Source organism: Arachis hypogaea, chromosome 17 (assembly GCF_003086295.3).
Source record: "Arachis hypogaea cultivar Tifrunner chromosome 17, arahy.Tifrunner.gnm2.J5K5, whole genome shotgun sequence".
Taxonomy (NCBI): Eukaryota; Viridiplantae; Streptophyta; class Magnoliopsida; order Fabales; family Fabaceae; genus Arachis; species Arachis hypogaea.
Window position 1 is genome coordinate 107,170,428 of NC_092052.1, and position 10,966 is coordinate 107,181,393.

The following is a 10,966-nucleotide window of genomic DNA, read 5'->3' on the forward strand; positions in this document are numbered from 1 at the left end:
GCTTTTTGGCAAACTTTGGTGCCACACAGCAACACCCTGGAGGAGAAAAGCTTGCGCCAACGTTTGCCTCAAGCTTTTTGGCAAACGTTGGTGCCATCATCAACACACCCAGGAGAGCAAAAGTTTACACCAACGTTTGCCTCAAAATTGGCAAACGTTGGCGCCACAAGGCATACAAGAAGGCCCAACGTTTGGCTCAAAGTTTGACCTCAAACTTTAGCCCAAACGTTGGTAGCAGCAAAAGGGGGCAGCTAATATGAAAAGCTGGAGCCAAAGTTTGCCTCAAACTTTGACTCAAGCTTTTATGATTCATGGCCCGGTTCACAATGGGTTTCTCTCCAACTCCAAGAGCAATCAACAGAGGCTTTTATCAACCCAATTCCATCAAGAGCAAAGGCCCAATTCAAGGCTTGAAGACCATTTGAAGAAAGTGTATAAATAGCTTAGGATTTAAGTTTTCAGGGAGCTTCCTTGGAGAATTTTTACAGACTTACAGTAGAGAGCTCACCTTTACATTTTTGAATTGTTGCTTTAGAATTCTAGAGGATTGGGAAGGAGAATTGATCTCTCTTCTTCCTTGTTCTTGCTTAGCACTCTTTACTTTTCTTGCTTTGGATCTTGGGTGAAGAATTGAAGAACTTCTGTTTCAATCTCACCTTGGGATCTTGTTTAACTTTCTGCATAATTGAATTTCAATTTCTGCTCATTGCCTCTTCTTCTATTCATTCTGCAATTTACTTTTCTTTATTTCTTGCAATTGAATTCTACATTTGGATCTAGGAAGGCATTGAGATCTAGACTCGGTTATCTAGTCTCTTGGGTCCTGAGATCTGGAGTTTTCATTTTAGATTCTCTGTTTAATGTTTTTCAAGTTCATTTACATTTCCGTTTTAGATCCGGTTCAATTCAATTCTTCTTCTACTTTTCAGTTTAGTGCAATTTACTTTTCCTTGTTTAAATTCTGCAAACCCACTTCCCAATTCCCTTTATAATTCAAGTAATTTACATTTCTTGCACTTTAAAATTCAGCCATTTACATTTCTTGCAATCTAAGTTTCTGCAATTTACATTACTTGTTCTTTAAGATTCAGCTTATTTACTTTCTTTGCTCTTTAATTTTCTGCAAACTACCCCTCTCCCTTTACATTTCAAGCAATTTAGTTTCTGCAATCACAAATCACCCAACCAATACTTGATTCGCTTGAATAAATCAACCACTAAACTAAAATTGCTCAATCCTTCAATCCCTATGGGATCGACCTCACTCACGTGAGTTATTATTACTTGATGCGACCCGGTGCACTTGCCGGTGAGATTTATGTGTTTGGAATTCGTTTTCCGAAAATACACATCAAGGAGGACGTGAATCCCAGTGAGGAAGACCTCCTGGGACGTCCAGTGATCAATAAGGAGTTTTCCTCTAAGAAACCAAAAGAATCTGAGGCTCATCTAGAGACCATAGAGATTCCATTAAACCTCCTTACGCCCTTAATGAGCTCTGATGAGTATTCCTCTTCTAAAGAGAATGAGGATGTTACTGAAGAGCAAGTTTCCAAGTTCCTTGGTGCAATCATGAAGCTGAATGCCAATTTATTTGGTAATGAGACTTGGAGAGATGAACCTCCCCTGTTCACCAATGAACTAAATGCATTGGATCAACTGAGATTGCCTCAGAAGAAACAGAATCCTGGAAATTCCTAATACCTTGTACCATAGGCACCATGACCTTTGAGAAGGCTCTATGTGACCTTGGGTCAGGAATAAACCTCATGCCACTCTCTGTAATGGAGAAACTGGGAATCTTTAAGGTACAAGCTGCTAGAATCTCATTAGAGATGGCAGACAATTCAAGAAAAGAGGCTTATGGTCAGGTAGAGGACGTGTTAGTAAAGGTTGAAGGGCTTTACATCCCTGCTGATTTCATAATCCTAGACACTGGGAAGGAAGAGGATGAATCCATCATCCTTGGAAGACCCTTCCTAGCCACAGCAAGAGTTGTGATTGATGTGGACAGAGGAGAATTGATCCTTCAACTAAATGAGGACAACCTTGTGTTTAAAACTCAAGGATCTCTTTCTGTAACAATGGAGAGGAAGCATGAAAAGCTTCTCTCAGTACAGAGTTAACTAAAGCCCCCACAGTCAAACTCTAAGTTTGGTGTTGGGAGGCCTCAGCCAAACTCTAAGTTTGGTGTTGAACTCCCATATCCAAACTCTAAGTTTGGTGTTGGGAGTCTATAAAATTGACTTGATCACCTGTGTGGCTCCATGAGAGCCCACTGTCAAGCTATTGACATTAAATAAGCGCTTGTTGGGAGGCAACCTAATTTTTATTTATCTAATTTTATTTTTATTTTTATAGTTCTTTCAAGTTTTATTAGGTTCATGATCATGTGGAGTCACAAAATAAATACAAAAATTAAAAACAGAATCAAAAACAGCAGAAGAAAAATCACACCCTGGAGGAAGGACTTACTGGCCTTTAAACGCCAGTAAGGAGCATCTGGCTAGCATTCAACGCCAGAACAGAGCATGGAGCTGGCGCTGAACCCCAGAAACAAGCATGAAGCTGGCGTTCAACGCCAGAAATATGCTGCATATGGGCGTTGAACGCCCAGAACAAGCATCACTTCGGCGTCTAAATGCCAGAAATGCATGCAAAGGCATTTTACATGCCTAATTGGTGCAGGGATGTAAATCCTTGACACCTCAGGATATGTGGACCCCACAGGATCCCCACATACCTCCACTCACCCTCCCTCCTCATAATCCTATATCACCTTTTCTCTCTCCATTCACAGTCATCCCTTCTGTTTTCCATTCACCACTCACATCCATACACCCCACCTACCTTCAAAATTCAAAATCTCTTTCCCACCCAAGCCCACCCATATAGCCGAATACACACATCCCTCCATCTCCTCCATATCTTCTTCTTCTCCTTCTATTCCTTCTTCTTTTGCTCGGGGGCGAGCAACATTCTAAGTTTGGTGTGGTAAAAGCATAGCTTTTTTTTTTTATTTTTCCATAACCATTGATGGCACCTAAGGCCAGAAAAACCTCTAGAAAGGAAGACAAAAACTTCCACCTCTGAGTCATAGGAGATGGAGAGATTCATCTCAAGGGTCTATAGCTCAGTGGTAGAACATTTGACTGCAAATCAAGAGATCCCTGAGATACCTCAGGGGATACATTTTCCTCCACACAATTATTGGGAGAAACTAAGGGTGGAACATCAAGATCACTCCATCATCCTTCATGAAATTAGAAAAGATCAAAGAACAATGAGGGAGGAGCAACAAAGACAAGGAAGAGACATAGAAGAGCTCAAGGACATCATTGGTTCCTCAAAGAGGAAACGCCACCATCACTAAGGTGGACTCATTCTTTGTTCTTAAATTTTCTGTTTTTCGTTTTCTTATGTTAAATGTTTATCTATGTTTGTGTCTTTATTACATGATCATTAGTGTCTAAGTGTCTATGCCTTAAAGTAGTGAATATGAATCCATCACCTCTCTTAAATGGAAAAATATTTTAATTACAAAAGAACAAGAAGTACATGAGTTTCGAATTTATCCTTGAACTTAGTTTAATTATATTGATGTGGTGACAATACTTTTTGTTTTCTGAATGAATGCTTGAACAGTGCATATGTCTTTTGAAGTTGTTGTTTAAGAATGTTAAATATGTTGGCTCTTGAAAGAATGATGATAAGGAGAAATGTTATTTAATAATCTGAAAAATCATAAAATTGATTCTTGAAGCAAGAAAAAGTAGTGAATATAAAAATCTTGCAGAAAAAAAGAGAGAAAATGGCGAAAAAAATAAAAAGAAAAGCAAGCAGAAAAAGCCAAAAGCTCTTAAAACCAAAAGGCAAGAGCAAAAAGCCAATAACCCTTAAAACCAAAAGGCAAGGGTAAATAAAAAGGATCCAAGGCTTTGAGCATCAGTGGATAGGAGGGCCTAAAGGAATAAAATCCTGGCCTAAGCGGCTAAACCAAGCTGTCCGTAACCATGTGCTTGTGGCGTGAAGGTGTCAAGTGAAAACTTGAGACTGAGCGGTTAAAGTCAAGGTCCAAAGCAAAAGAAGAGTGTACTTAAGAACCCTAGACACCTCTAATTGGGGACTTTAGCAAAGCTGAGTCACAATCTGAAAAGGTTCACCCAGTTATGTGTCTGTGACATTTATGTATCCGGTGGTAATATTGGAAAACAAAGTGCTTAGGGCCATGGCCAAGACTCATAAAGTAGCTGTGTTCAAGAATCAACATACTGAACTAGGAGAATCAATAACACTATCTGAATTCTAAGTTCCTATAGATGCCAATCATGCTGAACTTCAATGGATAAAGTGAGATGCCAAAACTATTCAAGAGGCAAAAAGTTACAAGTCCCGCTCATCTGATTGGAGCTATGTTTCATTGATATTTTGGAATTTATAGTATATTCTCTTCTTTTTATCCTATTTTATTTTCAGTTGCTTGGGGACAAGCAACAATTTAAGTTTGGTGATGTGATGAGCAGATAATTTATATGCTTTTTGGCAATGTTTTTAGTATGTTTTTAGTAGGATCTAGTTACTTTTAAGGATGTTTTTATTAGTTTTTATATTAAATTCACATTTCTGGACTTTACTATGAGTTTGTTTGTTTTTCTGTGATTTCAAGTATTTTCTGGCTGAAATTGAGGGACTTGAGCAAAAATCAGATTCAGAGGTTGAAGAAGGACTACTGATGCTGTTGGATTCTGACCTCCCTGCACTCAAAGTAGATTTTCTGGAGCTACAGAACTCCAAATGGCGCGCTCTTAACGGCGTTGGAAAGTAGACATCCAGAGCTTTCCAGAAATATATAATAGTTCATACTTTGCCCGAGTTTAGATGACGCAAAAGGGCGTTGAACGCCAGTTCTACGCTGCAGTCTGGAGTTAAACGCCAAAAACACGTCACGAACCAGAGTTGAACGCCAAAAACACGTTACAACTTGGCGTTCAACTCCAAAAGAAGCCTCTGCACGTGTAAACTTCAAGCTCAGCCCAAGCACACACCAAGTGGGCCCCAAAAGTAGATTTATGCATCAATTACTTACTTCTATAAACCCTAGTAACTAGTTTAGTATAAATAGGACTTTTTACTATTGTATTAGACATCTTGGGACGTCTAGTTCTTAGATCATGGGGGCTGGCCATTCGGCCATGCCTGAACCTTTATCACTTATGTATTTTTCAACGGTAGAGTTTCTACACACCATAGATTAAGGTGTGGAGCTCTGCTGTTCCTCATGATTTAATGCAAAGTACTACTGTTTTATATTCAATTCAACTTATTCCGCTTCTAAGATATCCATTCGCACTTCAATATGGTGGATGTGATGATCGTGACAGTCATCATCATTCTCAACTTATGAACGCGTGCTTGACAACCACTTCCGTTCTACCTTAGATTGAATGGGTATCTCTTGGATATCTAATACAAGGGACCGAGTCCGAGTTATTAGTGTCTTCATGGTATAAGTTAGAACCCATGGATGGCCATTCCTGAGATTTGAAAAGTCTAAACGTTGTCTGTGGTATTCCGAGTAGGATCTGGGAAGGGATGGCTGTGACGAGCTTCAAACTCGCGAGTGCTGGGCGTAGTGACAGACGCAAAAGGATCAATGGATTCTATTCCAGTATGATCGAGAATCGACAGATGATTAGCCGTGCCGTGACAGAGCATTTGGACCTTTTTCACTGAGAGGATGGGATGTAGCCATTGACAATGGTGATGGCCTATATAAAGCTTGCCATGGATAGGAGTAGGAATGATTGGATGAAGACAGCAGGAAAGCAGAAGTTCAGAGGAACGAAAGCATCTCTATACGCTTATTTGAAATTCTCACCAATAATTTACATAAGTAGTTCTATCTTTATTTTCTGTTTATTTATTATTATTATTCGAAAACTCCATAACCATTTGATATCCGCCTGACTGAGATTTACAAGATGACCATAGCTTGCTTCATACCGACAATCTCCGTGGGATCGACCCTTACTCACGTAAGGTTTTATTACTTGGACGACCCAGTGCACTTGCTGGTTAGTTGTATCGAAGTTGTGACAAATTATGAATTAAGATTAGAACACCAAGTTTTTGGAGCCATTACCAGGGATCACAATTTCGTGCACCAATAATAAAGCTAATAAAAATGAATTTCACCCACTCAAATGAAGGAGTAGATGGCAACTAATGAGCGGATAATTTATACGCTTTTTGGCATTGTTTTTAGTATGTTTTTAGTAGAATCTAGTTACTTTTAGGGATGTTTTCATTAGTTTTTATGTTAAATTCACATTTCTGGACTTTACAATGAGTTTGTGTGTTTTTCTATGATTTCAGGTATTTTCTGGCTGAAATTGAGGGACTTGAGCAAAAATCAGATTTAGAGGTTGAAGAAGGACTGCTGATGCTGTTGGATTCTGACCTCCCTGCACTCAAAATAGATTTTCTGGAGCTAAAAAACTCAAAATGGCGCGCTTCCAATTGCGTTGGAAAGTAGACATCCAGGGCTTTCCAGAAATATATAATAGTCCATACTTTGCCAAAGTTTAAATGACGCAAACTGGCGTTCAACGCCAGCTCTCTGCCCAATTCTGGCGTCCAGCGCCAGGAACAAGTTGCAAAGTGGAGTTCAACGCCCAAACTGGCACAAAAGCTGGTGTTCAACTCCAAGAATGACCTCTCCATCTGTAGACTTCAAGCTCAGCCCAAGCACACACCAAGTGGGCCTCGGAAGTGGATTTATGCATCAATTACTTACTTCTGTAAACCCTAGTGACTAGTTTATTATAAATAGAACTTTTTATCATAAGATTGGAACAGTCTTGGTTACTCCGGTTCCCCTCTGGAGCCGAGACCAATGAACTCCATTATCACTTATGTATTTTCAACGGTAGAGTTTCTGCACTCCATAGATTAAGATGTGGAGCTCTGCTGTTTCTTAAAGATTAATGCAAAGTACAACTGTTTTCTATTCAATTCATCTTATTTCGCTTCTAAGATATTCATTCGCACTTCAACCTGAATGTGATGAACGTGACAATCATCATCATTCCCTATGAACGCGTGCCTGACAACCACTTCCGTTCTACATTAAATTGAATGAGTATCTCTTAGATCTCTTAATCAGAATCTTCGTGGTATAAGCTAGATTGATGGCGGCATTCATGAGAGTCCAGAAAGTCTAAACCTTGTCCGTGGTATTCCGAGTAGGACTCTGGGATTGAATGACTGTGACGAACTCCAAACTCGCGAGTGCTGGGCGTAGTGATAGACGCAAAAGGATAGTAAATTCTATTCCAGTATGATCGAGAACCTCCAAGATGATTAGCCATGCAGTGACAGCGCATCGGACCATTTTCACAGAGAGGAATAGGATGCAACCAACGACAAGGGTGATGCCTCCAGACGATTAGCCGTGCTGTGACAGAGCATTTGGACCATTTTTCCGAGAGGATTGAAAGTAGCCATTGGCCCCGGTGACATCCTTACATAAAGCCAGCCATAGAAAGGAGTAAGACTGATTGGATGAAGACAGTAGGAAAGCGGAGGTTCAGAGGAACGAATGCATCTCCATACGCTTATCTGAAATTCTCACCAATGATTTACATAAGTATTTCTATCCTTCTTTTATTACTAAATTTCGAAAACTACATAACTATTTTATATCCGCCTGACTGAGATTTACAAGGTGACCATAGCTTGCTTCATACCAACAATCTCCGTGGGATTCGACCCTTACTCACGTAAGGTATTACTTGGACGACCCAGTGCACTTGCTGGTTAGTTATGCGAAGTTGTGAAGATATGTTTAGACCATGGTTCTGTGCATCCGTTTTTGGTGCCATTGCCAGGGAATCAATTTCGAACAATAATTCACAACCTGAGTAACAATTTCGCATACCAAGTTTTTGGCGCCGTTGCCGGGGATTGTTCGAGTTTGGACAACTGACGGTTCATCTTGTTGCTCAGATTAGGTAATTTTCTTTTTGTTTTATTTTCAAAAATTTGTCAAAAATCTTTCAAAATTTTCTCCTTTGTTTTCGAAAAAAAAAAATTTTAAAATAAAAATGTTTTCAAAAATATATTTTTCTTCAGAATTTTTAAGAATGAATTCTAGAGTTTCATGAAGCATGTTGAAGCATGCTGGCTATAAAACCATGTCTAAATTCTTTTAGACAGAGGTTTTGGATTAAAATTGAATGAATTACTCCCATATTCATGCTAAAGCTTGACTGGCTATTAAGCCATGTCTAACCCTCAGATTGGAGCCTTAGATTAAGAGAATAAAATTCCTGGAATTCATATTAAAAATTTTGGAAGCCTTATTTTTTTCTTTTTCAAAATGATTTTCGAAAAAATTAAAAGAAAAGACAAAAAAATTTAGAAAATCATAAAAATAAAAAAATATTTCATGTTTCTTGTTTGAGTCTTGAGTCATGTTATAAGTTTGGTGTCAATTGCATACTCATCTTGCATTTTTCGAAAATTCATGCATTCATAGTGTTCTTCATGATCTTCAAGTTGTTCTTGGTAAGTCTTCTTGTTTGATCTTTGCATTTGCATGTTTTGTGTCTTTTCTTGTTTTTCATATGCATTCCTGAATTCTTTATGTCTAAGCATTAAAGAATTCTAAGTTTGGTGTCTTGCATGTTTTCTCTGCATTAAAAATTTTTCAAAAATGTGTTCTTGATGTTCATCATGATCTTCATAGTGTTCTTGGTGTTCATCTTGACATTCATAGCATTCTTGCATGCACTCATTGTTTTGATCCATAACTTTCATGCATTGCATCATTTTTCTTGTTTTTCTCTCTCATCATAAAAATTCAAAAATAAAAAAAAAAAATATCTTTCCTTTTTTCTCTCAAAATTTCGAAAATTAGATTTGACTTTTTCAAAAATTTTTAAAATCTAGTTGTTTTTATGAGTCAAATCAAATTTTCAATTTAAAAAAAAATCTTATCTTTTTCAAAATATTTTTCAAAAATCAAATCTTTTTCATTTTTCTTAGTTATTTTCGAAAATTTTAAAAATATTTTTCAAAACTCTTTTTCTTAATTTTACATCAAATTTTCGAAACTAACATCATCAATTAATGTTTTGATTCAAAAATTTCAAGTTTGTTACTTGCTTGTTAAGAAAGATTCAAACTTTAAGTTCTAGAATCATATCTTGTGATTTCTTGTGAATCAAGTCATTAATTGTGATTTTTAAAATCAAATATTTTTCAAAACTAATTTCTATCATATCTTTTCAAAAATATCTTCTTATCTTACCTCTTTCAAAAATTTGATTTCAAAATATCTTTTCTAACTTCTTATCTTCTTATCTTTTCAAAATTGATTTTCAAATTTGTTTCAACTAACTAACTAACTTTTTCTTTGTTTCTTATCTTTTTCAAAACTACCTAACTAACTCTCTCTCTCTCTAGTTTTTGAAAATATCTTCCTTCTTTTTCAAAAATTCTTTTTAATTAACTAATTATTTTAATTTTTAATTTCAATTTTCGAAAATTACTAACCTTTTTCAAAAACTATTTTCGAAAATCACTAACCCTTTTCCAAAAATAATTTTCAAAAATCCTTCTCCCTCATCTCCTTCTAATTACTTATTCATCTACTAACACTTCTCTTCATCTCACATCACTGCTCCTATCCTTACCCTTGTGTTTGGATTCTTCATTTTTCTTCACCCCTATTCCTTTTCTTCTTCTACTAACAATAAGGAACCTCTTTACTGTAACATAGAGGATTCCTCTTCTTTTCTTGTTCTCTTCTCTTTTTTATGAGCAGGAACAAAGAAAAAGGCATTCTTGTTGAAGCTGATCCAGAACCTGAAAGGACTCTGAAGAGGAAACTAAGAGAAGCTAAATTACAACAATCCAGAGACAACCTTATTGAAAATTTCGAACAAGTAAAGGAGATGGCAGCCGAACCCAACAACAATAATGCAAGGAGAATGCTTGGTGACTTTACTGCACCTAATTCCAATTTACATGGAAGAAGCATCTCTATCCCTACCATTGGAGCAAACAATTTTGAGCTGAAACCTCAGCTAGTTTCTCTGATGCAGCAGAACTGCAAGTTTCATGGACTTCCATCTGAAGATCCTTTTCAGTTCTTAACTGAATTCTTGCAGATCTGTGATACTGTTAAGACTAATGGAGTAGATCCTGAAGTCTACAGGCTCATGCTTTTCCCTTTTGCTGTAAGAGACAGAGCTAGAGTGTGGTTGGACTCTCAACCCAAAGATAGCCTGAACTCTTGGGATAAGCTGGTCACGGCTTTCTTAGCCAAGTTCTTTCCAACTCAAAAGCTGAGAAAGCTTAGAGTGGATGTTCAAACCTTCAAACAAAAAGATGGTGAATCCCTCTATGAAGCTTGGGAAAGATACAAACAGTTGACCAAAAAGTGTCCTTCTGACATGCTTTCAGAATGGACCATCCTGGATATATTCTATGATGGTTTATCTGAGCTATCAAAGATGTCATTGGATACTTCTACAAGTGGATCCATTCACCTAAAGAAAACGCCTGCAGAAGCTCAAGAACTCATTGACGTGGTTGCTAATAACCAGTTCATGTACACTTCTGAGAGGAATCCTGTGAGTAATGGGACGCCTATGAAGAAGGGAGTTCTTGAAATTAATACTCTGAATGCCATATTGGCTCAGAACAAAATATTGACTCAGCAAGTCAATATGATTTCCCAGAGTCTGAATGGAATGCAAGCTGCATCCAATAGTACTCAAGAGGCATCTTCTGAAGAAGAAGCTTATGATCCTGAGAACCCTGCAATAGCAGAGGTAAATTACGTAGGTGAACCTTATGGAAACACCTATAATCCATCATGGAGAAATCATCCAAATCTCTGATGGAAGGATCAAAGGCCTCAACAAGGCTTTAATAATGGTGGAAGAAACAGGTTTAG

The 10,966-nt window shown here is 37.5% G+C and overlaps 1 non-coding gene across 1 annotated transcript; it reads right to left on the minus strand.

Moving 5' to 3' along the window:
• Positions 1 to 10,358: 10,358 nt before the first annotated feature.
• On the minus strand, positions 10,359 to 10,466 carry LOC112768905 (small nucleolar RNA R71). Its single transcript, XR_003186281.1, has one exon. It is a non-coding gene; the product is annotated as a small nucleolar RNA R71 (small nucleolar RNA).
• Between the last annotated feature and the right edge of the window lie 500 nt (positions 10,467 to 10,966).